The 23,183-nt window shown below is 36.0% G+C and overlaps 1 protein-coding gene across 1 annotated transcript in view; it reads right to left on the reverse strand.

Moving 5' to 3' along the window:
* The window catches only part of CSN2 (casein beta), a 308,148-nt gene extending 293,299 nt beyond the window's left edge, over window positions 1-14,849 (reverse strand). The window contains exon 1 of the mRNA XM_054687858.1: window positions 14,828-14,849. The gene's annotated coding sequence lies outside the window, so the exon portion shown is untranslated. The remainder of the gene's footprint in view (window positions 1-14,827) is intronic.
* Between the last annotated feature and the right edge of the window lie 8,334 nt (window positions 14,850-23,183).

Consider the following 23,183-nt stretch of genomic DNA (forward strand, 5'->3'; position numbering starts at 1 on the left):
ACAGTACAAAACACAACAAAGCAAAAATGGGCAATTATAAATCAGAGACACACTGCAGGGGAGCAGAGGGAGAAGCATCTGAGGGAAGGAGGGAGGAACACAGAGGACTGAGGTGATGGTGCACGGGTGCATTGGTGAAGGAAACTCTATAGGGACTACACCTGAGGTGGTGGGGGAAGCAAATATTGTTTAAAAATGAACAATGATGTAAAAAATAAAAAAAATTAATAAAAAAAAGAAAATAAATGACATTAGAGAAATTAAAAAACAAAACAAGAGATTTTTCTGCTAAGAAAAAAGCATGAAAATGAAATGATCAAAAAACAAGTCATAGACAGGGAGAAAAGCTTAGCAAAACCTTTATCTAATAAAGGACTGGTATCCAATATATTATATAAAGAACTCATAAAACTCAATAATTCTTTAAAATATAATTTTTAAATGGACGAAGTTTCTAAATACTTCACCCAAAATATGTAAATACAATGGCAAGTAAACATATGGGAAAAATTTTCAACTTCATATGTCAGCATGAAACTGCAAATCCCAAAAGCAATTAAATCCTGCTACACACATATTAGAAAGGCTAAATCCACAAAACTGATAATTCCAAATGCTAATAAGGATGTGGAGCAACAAGAACTCTCATTCATTGCCAGTGGAAATGCAAAGTAGTTATAGCCACTTTGGAAGATAATTTAGCAGTTTCTTACAAAACATATCCAACGGTCAATTGCACTCCTTAGCATTTACCTATATGAGTTAAATTATGTTCATGCAAAAATCTGCATACAGATATTTATAGCAGCTTTATCTTTAATTGCCAAACTTGGAAACAAACAAACTGTATTTTTAAGAAGTGATAAACTGTGGAACATCCAGGCAATAGAATATATTATTCAGTGTTCAATGCACAAAAAGTCAACCTTTGAAATAAACTTAAATGCAAATTGCTGAATAAAAAGAACCAATCTACCATGGTGATGGACTATGGGTACTTTGATAGTGAGAGAACTACAGTGATCACACCTGAGGGGAGAAATTCTATACTGTCAAAAAATTAACAAGGATGTAAGAAAAGGTACTTCATCAAAAAATAATTTGTTTTAAAAAAAGGAGCCAATCTGAAAAATCTACATTCTGTATGATTCCAGCTAGATGACATCAGGATGGTGTCAAAAGCAAAATGATGGTGACAATAAGATGATAAATGGTTTCCAGAGATTCAGACAGAGGGATGAATAGGTGGAGCGCCAATGAGGTATTACTTTATACCTATGACAATGATTATTATGCAATAGACAAGAAACAACAAGTATTGGAGAGAGTATGCAGAGGAGGGAGCACTTATACAGTGTTGATGGGAATGTAAATTTAAGCATTAGGGAAAGAAGCATGGAGATTTCTCAGAAAATTAACAATAGAAATTCCATACAATCTAATTATCCACTTTGGGGTATTTATCAAAAATAGTAATCCAAAGATATATACACTCCCCCATATTTATTTTAGCACTAATTACAATAACCCAGAACTAGAAAAAACCCACGTGCCCACTAATGGACAAAGAAACCCATGCTGAGATATGCCATTAGTGTAAAACACACACTGGATTTTGAAGATTTGTTACAAAAAGAGAATGCAAGCTATCTCATCATTATTTTATATTGATTCTATGTTTAAATGATAAAAATTGGGCAAATTGGAGTAAATAAAATAGATTTTAAAATATTTTTAATTGGCAAATGGATAAAGAGGTGGTGTGTGTGTGTGTGTGTGTGTGTGTGTGAAATACAGTGAAATACTATTTAATTATAGAAACAGACGAAATTCTGCCATTTGCAACATGGACGGACTTAGAGGGAATTACGATTACTAAAAATAAGGCAGATAGAAGGGCCTCCCGGGGGTGGCGCAGCGGTTGAGCGCTGGGTTGCCAAGCTGCCTGCAGCCTCTGCAGCGCCCCTGTTCGACTGTTCGATCCCCGGGTTCCTGGGGTAGGGTCCCACATGGCGCGCAGACCTCTCCTGCCGCCCGCTGCTCCCCTCAGCAGTGTACTTCGGTCCCTCTGCCTGCTCTGTTCCCCGCTCTGGCTCTGGTGAATTCTCTCACCCTCCTGCACTTCTGACTGTACCCACTGCTTGTATAAATAAATAAATAAATCTTAAAAAAAAAAACAGTAACAGCAAAAAAAAAAAAAAGCAGATAGAAAAAGATAAACATTAAATGATTTCACTCATGTGTAGTACATAGAGAAAACAAACAAAATAACAAATAACCAAATAACAAAACTAGTGGTTACCTAAAGGAAGGTGGTGGGTGGATAAATCAGGGGGACAACGTGATGGTGAAGGATTGATCTGGACTTTTAGCAGTGAACTTGATGTAGTAATACACATGCAATGTAGTAATACAAGTGTTTATTCTCAACAATAAACACCTGAAACTTATGTAGTTAGAAAATGTAGTGATTTCAATTTAACAAAATAAAATTAAAATTAACAAAAAAATGTTTGTTCCTCTATTTACATAAAAGGAAAGTAGAAATTTCCTATCACTCTGAGCACCTTGTCTCCTTCTCTTTACCTGAGAACTGATATGAATAACAGGATTTGTTTGGGGGTCCTTACTTCAGCTGTGCCCATCATGATGGCATGTACCAGGAGGGGCTTTTGACAAGAGAAGGAAGAGGAAAGGAAGTGAGTTTTTAAGTATAATACCAACTGGTTACAAAGTGGTCATTGTTTGCAGTATGAAAGTTCTGAGCTGCTGTTAGACCCACAGCCACCGATTAGACTCCCCTCAAATTGCCCCATCTAAGCTAGAAGGGATCATGCTCAGCAAAATAAGTCAGAAAAAAAAAAAAGAAAAATACCGGATGGTCTCACTCATAGCAGGAATTTAAAAAACCTAAATAAGGGACCAGGAAAAAGACTAATTAATACAAAGTAAAAATCAAAATCAACAAGCAACTATAAACCAGAGACACACTATGGGGGGAGGGGTATGGCGAGGAGAGGAAGGATTAGGGTCAAAATAAGGATTAGGGTGGGAATTGTATGGAGAATATAACCAAAATGAAAATGCATACATTGTGCAAAAATGAAAAATGATGTAAGAATTACATAAAGTAAAATATTTTTTAAAAATTGCCCCATCTAGTGGGAAATCAGATGGAACTGACAACTTGCCCTGGAAACCTGAGACAAGGACTTGTAGGAACCCAGGCTAATGGAAAAGATTTCAGTACAAGGGAAAAGTCAGTTTTTTCTCCGACAAAGTATAAAGCAATATAGAAACATAAACTGTTATTTCCAGGAGAGTTGGGGGGACTCTTCTCTGTGAGTAACCAGTGGGATAACTATCTATAGCCCCTGTGAGGTGCTGTGGGTAGGAGAACTTTCCACTAATCTGACAGGTATTTTTCTTGTGGGCACTGTGTGTGTGCTAGATCAGCTGATGATTAATGATTTGCTCTCTCTCCCGCCCTCTTCCATTTTGAGTGACATAGTCGTGTGGTAACTGAGAGGGAGACTCATAAGCTATAATAACTATGGACACTTTCCTTTACCACTGCTCAAAGCAGACATTGTGTCAGCAAACTTCTAGTTAATTACCAATCATTTACCCCTTCACACTCCATGGGCTCCAGGAGCTGTAATTGTTGTCTGATGCGCTTTCCAAAGGAATGTCTCATGGGGTCAACCAAAGCTCATTGCACCAATACAATCTTCAGAACATGCTTGGTGGAACATTCACACTGTGCCAGGCAAGTGCCTGCTGACAGTTATGCAGGCAGCCGCGAATTGATACCTTCATATCTATTCAAATCTGTTTCTGAACCATTACAGTAATATGCACGTTACATTTTTTAATTCTTCACAAGTTATTTTATGTGCCTTAAAGAAGTCAAATGAGAAAAAGGTCAAATAGAGAAAATACTACAGAGTTGCAGGTAGACACATGACATTTCCAAAATGGAATCGTCTTCCCTCATGATCCTCGTTCTTCACCCTTTATTCTTGTGAATTGTCCCACTCTATTCCAGATCACTAAAGCTTATAACAATCATGATGCTTTATGTTTTCCCCTTCTTGTGCCCATTTAATCCAACTAAATGCAATCATCTCCAAGTCTGTCTGTATTATAATAATGCAGGGCCTCCCTGATGAAGAGGTTAAAGCTATCACCAGCCACTGCAGCACAAGTTTAATCCCCAGCCCGCCAGGGAACAACCCACATGGTGCAGCAGACCTCTCCTGTCTCGCCCACTGCTCCCCTCAGCAGTGTATTTCAGTAGATCTGCCTGTTCTGCTCCCCACTCTCTCTGGTGAATCCACACACACACACACACACACACACACACCAGTTCTTGTACACATAAATAAATAAATATTTTTTAAAAAAGAATGCAATAAAGATTGGATAGTAGTCATCATTCATCATGGTAGTAGTGGTACCGGAAAAGTGGAATTTCTGCACATATAGAACACTTGAAAAAACATCAACCTAGAAAACTACAAATGAAGAGATAGAAAAATACAACACATGACACGTTGAGAACTCAAGGAAATATTTTACCATGCAGAGAGAACAATCTCCAGAAGTCAACCACAAAGACATGGAAGATATATTCTTCCTAACAGATACAGAGTTCAAAACTATCATGATGAAAAAAATCAAAGAAATGTAAGAAAATATAGAAAAGATGATCAAAATATACAGAAAACTCAGGAAGACAAATGAACATCTTGAAAAATAAAATGAATGAACACAAGATCAAAATTGAAGCTTTAAAAACAACAGAGAGCAGTATATATAAAGATCAATTGAGGAAATAAAAAAAAGTCCTGGGAAATGCTATAGAAGTAGAATAGACCAAATGGAAGATCAAATTAGTGACCTCAAAGATGATAATGCACAGAGAAATCAAATGGAAGAAGAAAAAGAAATACAAAGAAAAAGAAAATGAAGACACATATATTAAAATCTATCCAATTCCATGAGGAACAGCAATGCAAGAATAATGGTGGAGAGGAGAAAGAGAAAAGGGAACCGAGAATTTAAACAAAAAAAAAGCAGAGGAAAATATCCCAAACCTGAAGAAGGAACTAAATAAACAAGTCCATGACTAAAAGAACACACGGTCGCCACGATGTAATGAGACTTATACCAAGAAAAATAGTTGGGAACTTCCAGGAGTTTGAGACAAAGAAAGAATATAGAAGCTGGGTAGCAGAGAGAATCAGATAACCTACGAAGTACCCCCATCAGGCTTACACCTGACTTCTCTGAAAAAACACTATGGGCAAAGAAAGAATGGGATGAGGTATTCAAAATACTGGAAGAGAAAACTTGCTGCGAAGAATACCATGTCCTACAAGACTCTCCTTCAAATATGAAGGAGGAAATAAAGCCCTTCTCAGACAAAAAGATACTGAAGGAAGTTGCAAACACTAACCTCCCCTGTGAGAAAAGTAGAAAAAAGCTCTCTATCTGAATAAGAGAAGTCATGTTAGCTCTGTAGTCTTTTTTTCCTTCTTTAAACTTTTTAGTAGTTCCATGTTTCAAAATCAAATAAAAATCTTTTCCTTGAATATATTATCCACATGGTATCAAGATTAGCTAGTACTTCAAACGTAGTCTTTCACTGAAAAACAAATTAAGGACTCTTGAAATTTCCAAATTCATCTATTTTCCTTTTTGACAGTTGGTTTTCTTGAATTTCTTGTTTATGGGTTATGTTCTCTCATGCTGAGATGGATCTTGGACTCCCTCTGCTGGCCAGTTAGCATCAGTGGGGACAAAAAAGAATAAAGCTGGAAATTCACAAAACACAGCAACCACCCTACAAACCTGTCCCTCAGTCACTGAATCAAAATATAACATAACATCAAAACATGTTATTGAATTCCTATTATGTGCCAGATGGAATTTTAAGCATTGGAAATACAAGAGAAATAAGATACGATCCCTGTCCTTGAAATTATCCTATTCTTTTCACCAGGAAATTACCAAGTCTCAGAAACTTTCTTGAGCTTGGACTCAATAATAAGCATCCACTCTCTGTCAAAAAAGGATGACTAGTTTGCATTCCTGCTGACCTATGAAAATAACTTATGTCTCTATAAAAGTCAGGGACATTCTTCTAGAAGATACTAAAATATGTAAGCTTCAATTTTCCTTGAATTACAGAAATCAACATAAAGTAAGAGATCCAGACACTAATGGAGAAAAGTGAACTAAAATTATGAGAAGTCTGGGGTAAAAAAGCACATTCTTGATTTTTTCCTAACGTAGACATGGATTTAAGTTTTGCATCATTGCAAGACTCAAGTTTCACAAAACAAAATTCCAGCAGACCAGACACTCCATACTTACCCTTTCATTACATGACCAGTTGTTAGGTATTTGATATAGTGAGCAGTTGTGCTATTCCAGGAATGACATCTCTGAAATAAACATTCCTTACAATTGATGTTTTAACCTTAAATGCCACAGCAGTTAGGATTTGAATTTTGTTTAAACATCTATTAGTAAGTCAATAAAACTTCCTTGTTTGTTATCCAAGGAATCTGATCCTTTCATATAAAAATCAGAAAAACATAAAAAAATACAGAGGTGTCAATTTTAGATGAAGATTTAGAACATGCCAATAACTTCTCAAGACTTTTTGCATAAACTCTGTAGCTTTGTATTTTAACTTCTCCTCCAACTTGCTCTACCCAACAAAAGGCCTCCTCACTTCAAATCCACTATAACATGTTAGCTTTGTCGTATAACCATTTAACCTGAGCTTTTTTCATTACTGTAGTGTACCAAGACTTGTAATGAAGATGAGACAAACCTATGGGGGTATTTTGGCAATTTTTGGTGGCATTTTGGGCCATCACAATGATTGAAGCTGTACTGACAAACAGTGGCAAGGGCCAGTGCTACTAAATTTAGTTCTGCAATGTATGGGGAAGTGCCAAACAAGGAAAATTTGGTTCACATCCTACATGGTTTTCAAATGTTCCACAGGATTTTCATGCATACAAATAAAAGAGTTTCTTTAGCTGAGTCTCAGATCCAACACTTTTTGACATATAACCCAATATACGTCTTGCAAAATATTAGTATACATGCATATTTTAGGTCTCTACCTTTTGACTTTTTAACCATGGGGAGTGTATACATCATTTTTTGTTCAACCTTTTCCAAGAGTAGCTGACCATTGGGGAAAATCATTTCTCTAAGGACAAGCACTAACTACTCTAGACATTTGAACCAATAGTCCACACTTGTGTCATCTCCATTTGTAGCTGATGCTTGCAAATATTTTACAGTGAAGATTTGAGACAACCTTAAATTTTTTAAACTGTATTTTTTTAATTGAGGTAACATTGGTTTATAATATATGTAATTGTAATATGATTTCTAATATAGGTGATGGGGCCTCCCCGGCGGTTGAGTACTGGGTTGCGAAACTGCCTGCAGCCTCTGCAGTGCTGGTTTGATCCCCAGCCACCAGCGAGGGCCCCACATGGCGCACAGACCTCTCCTGCAGCGCCGCTGCTCTCCTCAGCAGTGTACTTCGTCAGTCTGCCTCTTCTGCTCCCTGCTCTGGCTCTGGTGAATTCTCTCACCCTCCCGTGTTTCTGGCTGTACCCAGTGCTTGCATAAATAAATATATATATATATATATATAATATATATATATATATGTGTGTGTGTGTGTGTGTGTGTGTGTGTGTGTGTGATGTATATGATTTAGGGGTATAGTTACCACAACACACCAAGGCACCGACAATCCTCACTATGGTCCTTTGGGTCACCTTACCCCTTTCCTTCCCGCCTCCACCTTTCTCTTCTGGTAACCTCAATTCTGCAGTCAGATTTCTAGGGTTCGTTTTGATGTAAAAAACCAATAATGTTAATTGAGATATAGGAAATGTAAAGATCTTACCACATTTTATAAATTCTATTACTTTAATTTTGTGACTTACTAGTAAGAAATGTATGTTATGCTAATTACTACTTGAAATTTCTTGAAATCACCTGCTGTTCTTCAATCTAACTTTCTTTTCAACCTCACACTCTCCAAAGAACTGCTGCAACACTTCTCACTTGTCCCTTGAATTGCTATTTCTTTTTTTCAATAGATTTCTAATTTCCTGCTGATTATCAAAGCATATGGCCTCTGTGGTCCATTTGGATAGTCAAGACAGAACATAACTTCAACATGAAGTTTCAAGATAGGATTTGTTTTCTAAAATATTTTGACACACACTTAGAAATAAGATCCAATTCATATGCACAAATATCATACTTCCTCATTTTCTCACTTAAACAACTTATAATTTGTCTTGACATGTTTTCCCTTCTGCAATTAAGGTTATTTCCCTCTTTCTCTTACTATATAGACAAGTCTAGTCTGTCATTACTTACCCTAGCACTGTTTTTATTCTAATGTTCACTGTATTTTCATTACTCTTCCATTTTCCTCTTCTTCTTGTTCCACATGACTTTTAATTTTACTTCTTCTTCTGAATTCTGTATTAGACATTACAAGTAAACTCACTACTTCATTTTGTCTACTTGTATAGTTGTGCTCAAACAGACATAGAAATGCACATTTTATTATACTTCTTTAAATTACAGTAAGGCATTGTATTTATATTTAAAGTAATCAGTTTTAAAATTATGTTCACAAGTAGTTTAAGGAATGAATATAATTTCAGAAAAGGAAATATTACTGAAAAAATCTGGTCTAAAGAGAATAAAAGATGTACAGTTGGGCCACCCTACCCTCAAACACCTTGTAACCTGCTCTCTATCCTGCGTTCCTAATGCTCCTTCAAGGTTCATTCAAGGTGCTTTGCAATTAAACTTTTCAAACTGCTCCTGCCTGTGAGGGTCTCATCCCTGAAATCCTGTGATTCTGCATGGTTTCAACACAACTGTCTTCACTGAAAACTTTTTCACTGCATGACTAAGCAGGGGAAAAAACAAAAAGCTTTGTCTTAAAGGTCCATGGTCATTAAGGAACTCTTTCAGGTTTCCAAAACCTAAAAAAGTCATGAGTGTTTTGAATAAAAATAAAGATATCTTCAGTTGTACCTGGATGTTTGTGAGTGTCTTCCCCTTTTGTGTCTTATTATTTATCTCCAAATGGTTAATTTGTGCACTAAGTTCAAAATCATAAATTAAAAAAAAAAAGTTTTTTGTAGGGCCAATAAACTGCAGAATTTTAAATAAGAGTCCTCAGTCTGTCTTTTCTTGTCGTCCTCCACCCTTACTCTTGCTCTATCTTTTGTGCCCTTCATAAGGAATACTGAAGGATTGAATGAGGTGATCTTTTGCTCCTGTCTTTCTGAGAACTGGGCTTGATCTCAATATGGCTGAACTAGACAAGAACTTTACCCCATTTAAGGTCTATTATCAAGTCTCAGGGAAACTGTATTTACCTTTTTTTTAATTATCTTTAAAATGGTTCCCATTGCCAGTCTTAGAGGTTTTCATAACAGTTGAATGGCACACTTATTCTAGCACTAAGAATCTTAGTTTCCATCCTATATAGGAAACCTCCTCCTTGCTATAAACATATCCTAGAGAAAAATGTAGTTAAATGGTTGTATTAACTTAATATCAGACTATCCTTTGAGGAATTAGACTATTGTCTTGCAAAAAAAAGGTGTGTGATTCAAAAAACAATCTGAAGTCCAAACTTCCTGAATCTCTTCTAGGAATTCTGAAAAAAATCTGATCTTAGGAAACTATAGTCCACCTCTGTGATATATTTTCTTCCCCCTCCTCCATAGCCCCCTCCTTTAGAACAAAAGATTCATTTTTCGAAATGCAAATGTAAGGAGTACTACTTCCCTGCTAGTAAAGGAAAAGGTGTTAGTAAAGGAAAAGGACTATTTAGAAATTAAATCAATGCAAATTATCAGTGTTATCACAAGTATTGGTAAAATAAATACTATTTCTTAAAATTAGTACACCTGGCTAAAGTTCTGAATAAAATTTAAATATCTCCAGTTGTGTCTGTATGTTTGTGAGCGTCTTCCCAATTTGTGCTTTTTCATCTCCAAATAGTAATATTAAAATTAAGTCTACATAGGGCCTCCCCGGTGGCGCAGCGGTTGAGCGCTGGGTTGCGAAGCTGCCCACAGCCTCTGCAGCGCTGGTTCGATTCCCGGCTGCTCCCCAGCCACTGGAGGAGGGTCCCACATGGCGCGCAGACCTCCCCTGCTGCCCGCTGCTCCCCTCAGCAGTGTACTTCGGTCCTTCTGCCCGCTCTGCTCCCAGCTCTGACTCTGGTGAATTCTCTCACCCTCCCGCGCTTCTGACTGTACCCAGTGCTTGTATAAATAAATAAATAAATAAATAAATAAATAAATAAATAAATAAAAATAAATTTAAAAAAAATTAAGTCTACATAATGGGTTTTTAAAAGGCACCTATAGACTGATCACAAAAATCTGCAAAGAGCTGATGAGACTCAGCAACAACAAAGAAAATAATCCAGTCAAAAAATGGGCAGAAGAGCTAAAAAGAAACTTCTCTGAAGAGGAAATGCAAATGGCCAACAGACATATGAAAAAATGTTCAACATCACTTGTCATCAGGGAAATGCAAATCAAAACTACCATGAGATACCATCTCACACCAGTGAGAATGGCACATATTAAAAAAACTAGCAACAACAAATGTTGGCGAGGATGTGGAGAAAAAGGAACTCTTGTGCACTGTTGGTGGGAGTGCAAACTGGTCCAACCACTATGGAGAGCTGTGTGGAGATTTCTGGACCTACTAAACATAGAGCTTCCATATGATCCAGCAATTCCACTCCTAGGTATTTACCCAAAGGACACAGAAACATCAATTCCAAAGAGCACCTGCACTCCTATGTTTATAGCAGCACTGTTTACAATAGCTAAGCTTTGGAAACAACCCAAATGCCCAAAAATAGATGACTGGATCAAGAAGATGTGGTACGTATATACCATGGAATATTACTCAGCATTCAAAAAAGATAAACACATGCAATTTGCAGCAACATGGATGGCACTGGAAGGGATCATGCTCAGCGAAATAAGCCAAAAAGAAAAAGAAAAATACCGGATGGTCTCACTCATAGCAGGAATCTAGAAAACTTAAATAAGGGACCAGGAAAATGAATATAAGAAAGTGAAAATCAAAATCAACAAAAAACTATGAACCAGAGACACTTTTTGGGGGGTGGGGGGCGGGAGGGGAAGGATTGGGGTCAGAATGGGGCGTTTGCAATTGTATGGGGGAATATAAAAATAAAATTTAATATTTAAAAAAATAAATAAATAAAAAAAATAAAAATAAAAAAAAATAAAAGGCACCTATAAATCCTTAATTCTGGTGGCCATGACTGGAAGAGAAGGCTGCAGTGCCTACTAAGTCATGCTGGCTGGGACCAGAGCAATCCTGAGGTATTGGATAACATCCCACCTCCATCCTGAAAAGTGCATCTATTATATTTTGCGTTCATTTTATTAAGAAGCATATTTTGTTCTTAAAACTTGTAACAGTGTAAGGAACACTGCACGGCAAGTTTTGTAGACAAGAAGAAATACAATTTAGCCAGTTATCCTACATGCTGTATTAAAAAGCACTGAAGATTTAGAGCAGACATCAAAAGCCAAAATACCTATCCAGGCAAGGCAGGTAACATATATGAGTGAAAGGAACCAGGGTAAGAAAAATAAGGCAATGCTTGCCCTGCTACAAGGACAACGGTTTCCCAAGTTTAGTCAGAATTGCCATTCAGAAGGACACACTATTTGTCAGAACTTGCAAATTTTAAATGAGATATGCATATAGCCTGTTTAATATATGAGCAGCACATCACAAGAGCTTATTAATATTTATTATTGTTGTTTTATAGCATTTTCTATGGTCAGCAGCAGTCACACATCTACAGAAATTATCTACAGACATGAAACTATGTGGCCAATTTACATTTTTTAATTCCTATTATATATTTATCTCAAGAATATTTTTTGGTCATTCTGTTTAAAATGCTTCTCCAACTGCAATTATTCTTAATTGAACCATGAAAATCCTAAAATTTAAGGTGTGCCGACTCTCCTGGTTCACTATCGGTTGATGAGTAATTTCTTTGGTTTTTGGAAGTAAGATTTCTTGGTTTTTCTAGTCTATATTTTCCCTGGGTAATTACCCCCATACATACCTTCAGACATTGCCATCAGACAGAAATGTAGAATGAACGCACAACAATGTGATTTTCTCCCAAGTTGGTTTAGCCTTTAATCATATAGTGCCAGTTCTCACCAGCTCTTCCAAAATAAATCAGTAAGTTATCTTGCAAATAACTAAGCTAAGGTGAGAAATGAGGAAGGAGACAGTATCTAAATATCAACACAGGTAGCAACACACAGGGATGCAGAGCACATAGCCCATGATTTACAAGTCCTGGCTTTAGAGTAGCAGAAACTGATAGTTTTGTTACTGTTGTTAATACTGTTGTATTAATTTGTCATTTACATAGTGCGGGGAGTGGGAGGGGGCTCTACATTTTTACATTACTGTGTGCATACATGCATCACCTACCGTCCAGCAATATTCTTGTGCAGGTGTCCTATCCCCTTTTTTTCACTAACCCCTCCTCGATCACCACCCCCTTCCTCTGGTAACTAGTGTGTTTTTCACAGAATCTAAGAATTCTTTTTGCTGCTTTGCTTTGCCAGTTTGTTTTCTTCAGTTATTTATATTCCACAGATAATTAAACCCCTCTGGTAACTGTCCTTCATTTTCTGACTTATGTCACCTAGCATAATCACCTAAAGATCCATCCATTTTGTCCCAAAAAGCATGATTTCACTTTTTTAATAGCTGAGTGGTATTCCATTGAGTATATATTCCACAATTTCTATATCTAGTCCTATGTCATTAGGCACTTAGCTTGATTTCGGACTTGGCTATTGTGAATAATGCTGCTGTGAACCTAGGAGTACATAGATTTTATTGTACTAGAGGGTCATATTCTTTAGGTAAGTACTTAATAGTGATATTACTGAATCATATGGCATATTCATTTTTATTTTGTTATACTATCTCCATAACATTTTCCATAGCAACTGCACTAAATTACAGTTGATAAGTGTTCCTCTTTTCTCCACATCCCTGCCAAAATTTGTTGTTTCTATTTTTTTTAATATACTCACAGGAGTGAGGTGATATCTCAGTATGGTTTTGATTTGTATTTCCCTTACAACAAGTGATGTTCAATATTTTATCATGTGTCTGTAGGCCAATTGAGTATCTTCTTTGGACAAGTGGCTATTTAGTTTCTAGCTATTTTTTAACTGGGGTGTCTTGTTGTTGAGCTGTTTGAGTTCTTTATATATTGTTGAAATTAACCCTTTGTCAGATATGTAATGTGCAAATATCTTCTCCCTATCTGTAGGTTACATTTTTGTTTTTGTACATATTTCATCTAATGTTGTATTGGTAGTGTTGTTTAATTTATAGGAGTCCATCATCAAAATTAAAGTAACTGAGTCAAGTGTCTAGATTTTGCCAAGACAATTGTTATTAACAAGTACTATTAATGAATATTATGATTTCATATATATCATATTTGTGGCATGTCACAATATCAAAATAAATAATGCTATACTAACATAATTCATTCCGATTTAGTTGCTTACCTATGGACAATGCAATAATAGGGTAAAGAGAAGGTACATTTGTGGAGTCAGACTAACCTGGATTCAAATTCTAACATGCTGATGAGATATGTATCTTTGGCAATTTTCTTAACCTCTCGGGACTTGTTTTTTTTTTTTTCCTGAAGTTAGGAATAATAATCATTACTTTATAAATATGTTATAAGGACTACATGAAATGGCAGAAAAAGTCTATCATTTAACATTTAGCAGACATTTCTAATATTCTATTTTCTCCACCCCCATCTTTTCCCAGCACAATGTAAGGATCAACCCAGTTTTACACACATCTTAGAAGATATATCTTATATGACTTTGATGTACTTAAAAACAATTCTGAGTATAAAGGATCTTCCCTTTTATACCTTGATTAATCCACAGGTCTCTACTGACCCTTCATCTCAGGCAGATCCACTTTGGATGGCTGGAGTGAGACATATTACTTGATTTATTCACTAAGTCATTAATTTAACAAATATTGATTCCTATTATGTGCCAACAATAGGAGGTACAGAAAGAAAATGACAGCTCCTGCCCTCAAGGAATTTATTTCAAGCTGCAACATATATTAGTTAATAACGGTTCCATATCACCTCAATTCCACAGGTTTACATATGTTACAAGAAAATCAAGTTTGGGGAAAAGCTTTTTTGTTTAATATTTATTTATATATACTTTTTACATCATTATTCATTGCTCTACAATGTTTGCTTTCTCCTCTCAGGTGTAATCCCCATAAATTTCCCACCACCAATTCACTTGTGAACCATCACCATAGTCCCTTGTGCTCTTCCCATCTCTGTTTTGATCCGTCTCCCTCCCCCTCCCTAGCAGAAATCTCTGATTTATAGTTGCCTGTTAGTTTTGTCTTTTTAATTTTTTTCCTGATCCCTTATTTGGTTCCTCTATACTTCTCCTATTAATGAAACCATCTGACATTTTTCTTTTTCCTTCTGACTTATTTCACTGAGCATAATCTGGGGGAAAGCTTTTAAAGTTTCTTTACTATGAAGTTTTCCAAAACTAGTGATATGCTTGGGAACGTAGAATGCAATATGCGATGTTTGTAAATGAGCACAGGACCTTTATTTCAAGGACTACCTCAGTAGGTTAAATACCTTTCTCAGAACAGGCTTTGGGACGATCAGACCTGTGGCAGTTCTCTCATTCAAATGCTCCTGCAAGACATCAGATGAGACAAAATGGAAAGTAGGCATTTTGTGCAGTCACTATTTCAGCACTTCATGCTTGGACACATGTTTACAGGGAATGGAAATTTGATTCTACAATTTACTTGTGTGGTCTTGAGCAAGTTGTGAGAGCAACTTGATGTTCATTTCCATATCTAAACAATAGGAATCATAATAATACCTGCTCCATGGGTTTTTGTGAGAAATAAATGTAATTACATAGAAAAAGTACCAGGCATAAAGTAAATCTAGAACCTAATAAATAGTCTTCCCCTTCTCCCTTATTGTATGTTAGATTTTATTATATGCTGGAAAGCACAGTGCAACCAGCCAGGTATAAATACATCTTGCTGGTTTTAAGAGCAAATACATGTGCTTCATCAACTGTACTTCCTCTGTTATTTTTGCTTGCAGATTTGTACTTCTCTGCACTTCTGTGTCTCAGTCAAACATGCTGAGACAACAGAAGAAAAGAAACACGATCTTCATCTTGCAAAATAAGAAATCCTAATTACTTCTAAAAGAAGCAGTTATCACATTTTCAGGTCAACTGGTTTAGAGTCCTACATTTTTTCATTAATCAAAGATCACCTTGTTCTATATACAATTCAATAAAATCCTCCAAAATCTTCATCCCTGGGATACTCATGTCCAAGAATTTTTTTATTTTTTTAAAGGTTTATTTATTTATTTATGCATACAAGAATTTGGAGTACAAGCCAGAGGTGCAGGGGCAGGGTGAGAGGATTCACCAGAGACAGAGTGGGGTGCAGAACAGGCAGACTGACTGAAATACATGGCTGAGGGAGCAGCGGGTGAGACAGGATAAGTCTGCTGTGCCGTATGGGTAGCTCCTTGGCTGGCCGGGGATCAAACTTGGGCTGCAGAGGTTGTGGTTAGCTTCACAATGCTGTGCTTAACTGCTTGCACCATGAGGGAGGCCCCAACAAATTTTTTAAAGAATGTTTAACCCAACTTTTCCTACACCATGTGAAATGTAGTCTCAGAGTCATAATAAGATTCCTTAGTCTATAAATATTTCTATAATCCATGTCTGTCTAGAAATAATTGAAATTTACTTCTCAGTGAAAAAATTAAATCTGAAAGAGGTAATCATGTGAAAATTAAGTCTTCGTATACATTATGTAATCAATAATACACCGTTCTTTGGGTTTATCAGAGAATAAACTATTCCACATAAATAAATTTTCAAATACAATGAAGTTTATAGTTAACCTACATGTCAGTTTTATTGAAAAAGGACTTCCAGAAAGCAGAAAATGGAGAAATGTGGGGAAGTGGCAAGGTCTACATTGAAAATGCAAAAAGTGTGGACTACCTAACTAGAGAAGATTAGGAGGACAAGGATCGACATTTTATGCCCAAGGCAGGCATTGGAGTCTGCTCCTCTCCTTCTTGTCTAAGAGTAGACATTGCACAAACTAGGGGTACACTCTTTGGTAGGAGGGATAGAGCTGTAGATGGGTATCCAGGAGAGGACTGAAGAGAGAAATTTTCAAATTAGAGTCATATTCAATAAGTAATTTTTGTGACTTTTTTAGTATACAGTTATTGGTCTAACACTGAAAGACATGAAGAAATTTGGTCATAGGAGTTTTTGTGCCTCAGTGAGAGTTTTGGGGACATCTGTAGGCCTTTAGGAGACAGGGTTTCAGAAAAAGAAAATAAGGAGTTCATCAAAGAAATCTGCTCTGGTTTCAATATTAAAAGAAAGGGAAGTAAAAGGGGGCTCTTCACTTTCTCCTGGTTTGTTAAACCAACTCTTCAAAGAGAGAAAGGCAATCACAGTTTAGTACCAGATCTCTTTGTACTTGTCAAAATAGTGCTTGTAGAAATTGATATGGGTAAGAAATTTCAACACATTTCATTCCCTTAGAGGCACAATATTTATAATTTTACCTTTCTGCTTCTTTGACTAGAAGAGTAAAAACATAACCATACATAATCTTATTGATACAATGACCATTAAAAGCACTATTGTTAATTTGAAGAGGGCTTTTGAGGCAGTCAGAAACAGAATCTGTATCTGTCCGGTTTTTTTTTATGTTTTTGTTTTGTTTTTGGTCTCATCTATTATTTCTGGTGACTATACATGTATCTAGAACTAGAAATATTTCTTCCTTTCTGATTTTCTTGTGATCTGAAAATGACACAATGATGGACTTACTTGAACTTAACCTCAGATAAGAAAGAAAAGAACAAAGAAAATCCTCCTGTAAGTAATTGGTTTTTAGTGCTATGTGCTCTCTGTTTAGGATTTTTCTGCTTATTCATCAGTTTTTTAATTTGTTTCAGAAAGCCAAATTTAAATATAAATGACATCCAAATCAATGAGGCATAAATACTATTAATAAATCTAATACCACCTTTGCTTGATTCCTTGCATTCTCTCACCATCTAGATATATTCTCTCAGTAAACTCTACCATATTTTTCTTGAAATATCCAAAGCCCAGCCACATTTCATCATTTCCAAAGCTACTATTGTGATTCAGGCCACCATCATCTCTCACCTGGATTATTGTATCTCTCCTACCATGTCTCTGTGATTCCACATTTATCCCTATTCCATCTATCATACCCAATTGGAATGGCTCATTAAAAAGAACAGAGGTATCATGCTCACAGACTTCAAGCTATAGTGCAAAGCCACCATAATGAAAACACTATGATACTAAAATAAAAACAGATGCACTGAGAGCCCAGAAATAAATCCACACTTGTATGGATAGTTAATATATGACAAAAGAGCCAATAGTATACAAAAAGAAAGGAAAATCTCTACAGCAAATCATGTTGGGAAAACTGTACAACCACCTGCAAAAGAATGAAACAAGACCACTAATTCACACCACATACAAAAATGAACTCAAAATGGATTTAAAACTTGTATGTAATACATAGTAGGAGACTTCAACACACCACTATCAACAATGGACAGATCAACGAGACAAAAAATAAGTAAAGACACTAAAGCTCTAAATAAGGATCTAGAGTGCTTGGACTTAACAGACATCTATAGAACACTAAACCCAAAAAAATCTGAGTACACACTTTTCTCAAGCACACACGGATCATTCTACAGGATCAATCACATACTGGGGCACAAGACAAACATCAACAGATACACCAAGACTGAAATCATACCAACCATCTTTTCTGACCATGAAGGCATCAAACTAGAAATAAATCATAAAAAGAAGGCAAGGAACTCTCCTACCTCATGGAGATTAAAACCCACAACATTGGAAGACCACTGAACTAATGAGGAGATCAAAGAAGAAATTAAAAATTCTTTGAGTTGAATGAAAAGGAGGACACCAATTTCCTAAATGTATGGGATGTAGCAAAAGCAACAATAAGAGGAAAATATATAGCAATAGAGGCTCACATCAAGAAATAAGAAAAAACTCAAAAAAACAACCTAATCTCAAAGCTCAAAGAATTAGAAAAAGAACAACAAAAAACCCCAAAACCAGAAGAAGAAAAGAAATAATAAAAACCAAAGCAGAAATAAATGAAATCGAAACTGAAAAAAAAATCCAAAGGATCAATGAAACCAAGAGCTGGTTCTTCAAAAAAATAAATAAAATAGACAAACCCCTAGCCAGGCTCACAAAGGAAAAAAGGGAGAAAGCACAAATAAACAGGATCATAAATGAAAGAGGAGAAATCACAACGGACACAGCAGAAATCAAAAGAATAATCAGAAACTACTATGAACAGTTATATGGAAACAAGTTCAACAATCTAGAGAGATGGACAAATTCCTACAACTCTACAATCACCCAAAGCTAGATAAAAAAGACATAGAGCACCTAAACAGACCAATTACAAGCAGCGAAATTGAAATGGTAATCAAAAACCTTCCCAAAAACAAAAGCCCAGTACCTGATGGATTTACAAATGAATTCTACCAAATGTTCAGAAATGAATTAGTGTCTATCCTTCACAAACTCTCCAAAAAATTGAGAAGGAAGGGATAATACCAAACACATTCTATGAAGCCAACATTACACTAATACCAAAACCGAACAAGGACAACACAAAAAAAGAAAACTGCAGGCCAATCTCCCTAATGAACATGGATGCAATAATCCTCAATAAAATTTTAGGTATCAGAACCCAACAAAGTATCCATAAGATAATTCACCACAACCAAGTAGGATTCATTCCAGGGACACAAGGGTGATTCAACATCCGAAAATCAATAAATGTTATCCAACACATCAACAAAAAGAAATATAAAAACTATACGATAATATCAATAGATGCTGAGAAAGCTTTTGACAAAGTGTAACATTCATTCATGATAAAATCCCTTGAAATTCTTGGGATACAAGGAACATACCTCAACATCATAAAGGCCATCTATGAAAAGCCAACAGCCAGTATCATTCTCAATGGTGAAAAGCTGAAAGCAATTCCATTAAGATCTGGAACAAGACAAGGATGTCCACTCTCACCACTGCTTTTCAATATAATACTGGAAGTCCTAGCCAGAGCAATAAGACCAGAGAAAGACATACAAGGAATCCAAACAGAAAAAGAAGAAGTCAGACTATCACTATTTGCAGATGATATGATAATATACATAGAGAACCCCAAAAACTCCACAGAAACACTAATTCAACTAATCAATCAGTTCAGTAAAGTGGCAGGATACAAAATCAACACGCGAAAGTCAGTAGCCTTTCTATACACAAACAATAAATCTGAAGAAGAAATCAAAAAAAAAATCCCGTTTATTATCGAAACAAAAATAGTCAAATACTTGGGAATAAATCTAACAAAAGAGGTAAAGGACCTATACAAAGAAAACTATAAAACACTGTTAAAAGAAATAGAAGAAGACACAAAGAAATGGAAAGACATCCCCTGCTCATGGATTGGAAGAATAAACATTATTAAAATGGCCATCCTACCAAAAGCAATACACAGATTCAATGCTATTCCAATAAAAATTTCAATGTCATTCTTCAAAGAAATAGAACAATTATTGATGAAATTCATATGGAATCACCAAAAACCCCAAATAGCCAAAACTCTCCTGAAAAAAAAAAGAAGGGAATGGAGGCATCACATTCTCATACTTCAAACTATACTACAAAGCCATAATAATCAAAACTGCATAGTATTGGAACTAGAACTGACACACAGACCAATGAAATTGAATAGAAAATCCAGAAATAAACCCACAGATATATGGTCAACTAATCTTTGACAAAGGAGCAAAGACTATGCAATGGAGCAAAGAAAGTTTGTTCAATAAATGGTGCTGGGAAAATTGGGTCACTACATGCAAAAGTATGAAGCTTGATTACTACCTCACACCATGCACAAAAACCAACTCAAAATGGATTAAAGAACTAGACATAAGACCTGAAACCATAAAATACATAGAAGGAAATATAGGCGAAACAATCCATGATATGCACATCAAAGACATCTTTGCAGACACATCACCCAAAGCAGTGATAGTGAAGGCAAAGATCAACAGCTGGGACTACATCAAATTAAAGAGCTTCTGCACAGCAAAAGAGACAATAAGAAAAACAAAAAACAAAGAGAAACCCCATCGACTGGGAGACCATTTTTGCACACAACACTAATGATAAAGGACTGATCACAAAAATCTACAAAGACCTGATAAGACTCAAAAAAACAAAGAAAATAATCCCATCAAAAAATGGGCAGAAGAGCTAAAAAGAAACTTCTTCAAAGTGGAAATGCAAATGGCCAACAGGCATATGAAAAAATGTTCAACATCACTTGTAATCAGGGAAATGCAAATCAAAACTACCATGAGATACCAACTTACACCAGTGAGAATGGCACATATTAAAAAAACTAGCAACAGCAAATGTTGGTGAGGTTGTGGAGAAAAAGGAACTCTCCTCCACTGTTGGTGGGAGTGCAAACTGGTCCAACCACTATGGAGAGCTGTGTGGAGATTTCTGGACCTACTAAACATAGAGCTTCCATATGATCCAGCAATTCCACTCCTAGGTATTTACCCAAAGGACACAGAAACATCAATTCCAAAGAGCACCTGCACCCCTATGTTTATAGCAGCACTGTTTACAATAGCTAAGCTTTGGAAACAACCCAAATGCCCAAAAATAGATGACTGGATCAAGAAGATGTGGTACATATATACCATGGAATATTACTCAGCATTCAAAAAAGATAAACACATGCAATTTGCAGCAACATGGATGGCGCTAGAAGGGATCATGCTCAGCAAAATAAGCCAAAAAGAAAAAGAAAAATACCGGATGGTCTCACTCATAGCAGGAATCTAGAAAACTTAAATAAGGGACCAGGAAAATGAATAACTATAAGAAAGTGAAAATCAAAATCAACAAACAACTATGAACCAGAGATACTCTATGGGGGTGGGGGGGCGGAGGGGAGGGATTGGGGTCAGAATGGGGGGTTTGCAATTGTATGGGGGAATATAAAAATAAAATTTATTATTAAAAAAAAAGATGTGGTGCATATACACCATGGAATATTACTCAGCATTCAAAAAAGATAAACACATGCAATTTTCAGCAACATGGATGTAGCTGGAAGGGATCATGCTCAGCGAAATAAGCCAGAAAGAAAAAGAAAAATACTGGATGGTCTCACTCATAGCAGGAATCTAGAAAACTTAAATAAGGGACCAGGAAAAAGAATAACTATAAGAAAGAAAATATCAAAATCAACAAACAACTATGAACCAGAGATACTCTATGGGGGGTGGGGGCGGGAAAGGAGGGGGGGTCAAAATAAGGGGCTTATAATTGTATGGGGAATATAAAAATAAAATTTAAATTAAAAAAAAACTTGTATGTAAGACCTGAAGCCATAAAATGCATAGAAAAAAAATAGGCAAACACATCACAACACTGGCTTCAGCAATCTCTTTGGGGACCTGACAAGGAAAATAAAAGCAAAAATAAACAAAGGGTACTACATCAAACTAAAAAGTTCTGCACAATGAAAGGAACTATCACTAAAACAAAAACACACCCCATTGAATAGAAGAAAACATTTGCACATTATACATCTAATAAGGGGACTGATATCCAAGATCTACAAAGCATATATGCTACTCAACAATAAGAAAACAAAGAACCCAGTCAAAAATAGGGGGAAAAAATAAATAGATACGTTTACAAAGAACATATACAGAGGGCCAACAGGCACATGAAAAAATGTTCATCATCATTAATGAAGGAAATAAAATCAAAACCAAATGAGATATCACTTCACACCAGAGAGAGAGACAGAGAGAGAGAGAGAGAGAGAGAGATCACTTCACACCAGGATAATATCAAAAAGATTAGAAACAGCAAAAGCTGATGATGCAGAGAAAAAGGAATACTTGTTCATTGTTGGTAGGAAATTAGATTGGTCCATCCCTTGTGGAAAATAGAATGGCGATTTCACAAAATATTTAAAACAGAACTACTCTATGATCCAGCAATTTTGTTCCTAGGTATCTAGCCAACGAATGAAAAATCACTCATTTGAAGAGCTAAATGCATTCTTATGTTCACTGCAGCAATATTGACAATAGCCAAATAATGGAAACAATCTAAATGCCCAAAAACAGATGAGTGGATAAAGATGTGGTAAATACACACAATGGAAAATTACTCTACTGTAAAGAAAAATGACATCTTGCATGTGTGGCAACATGGATGGAACTGGAGAGGATGAATGAGACAGAATAAGACCAATACAGATGACTTCACTTATATGTGGGAAATAGAGAAACAAAGCAACAGAACAGACAAAACCAAACCAAACAAGCCCCAGAAGTTTGACTGCAGAACTGAGGGGGAACATAGGGATGGGAAACAAAATCGGGAGGGGGCCCAGTGGTCTATGGTTGTTGGTGTTTTGGATGTGGTGTGGTAATGGTAACAAACATTTGAAGAAGTTTGAATCTATACCCCTAAAACACATAATGCATCGTAAACCAACATTTCCTCAATAAAATAAATAATTCAACTTTTTCTAATTTTAAGTAAAATAAAATGCTGTCAGATCATATACCTCTTCTACTCAAAATCCTTCAATAGTTTTCTGCATCACTCAGAGTAAAAGTCAAAGTCATAACCATTGCATATGATATCCTACATGATTTCATCTCCTATAACTGCTTTTCATTCAGTTCTCCCCAGCCAATCTTTAAACACTCACCCACCAATCTTTAAACACTCTTGGAACGATCTGTGCACTGGTTGCTTGCTCTGCCTGGAATATAC

This window comes from Talpa occidentalis, unplaced genomic scaffold (assembly GCF_014898055.3).
Source record: "Talpa occidentalis isolate TD23 unplaced genomic scaffold, MPIMG_talOcc4v2.1 talOcc4.6, whole genome shotgun sequence".
NCBI classification, from domain to species: Eukaryota; Metazoa; Chordata; class Mammalia; order Eulipotyphla; family Talpidae; genus Talpa; species Talpa occidentalis.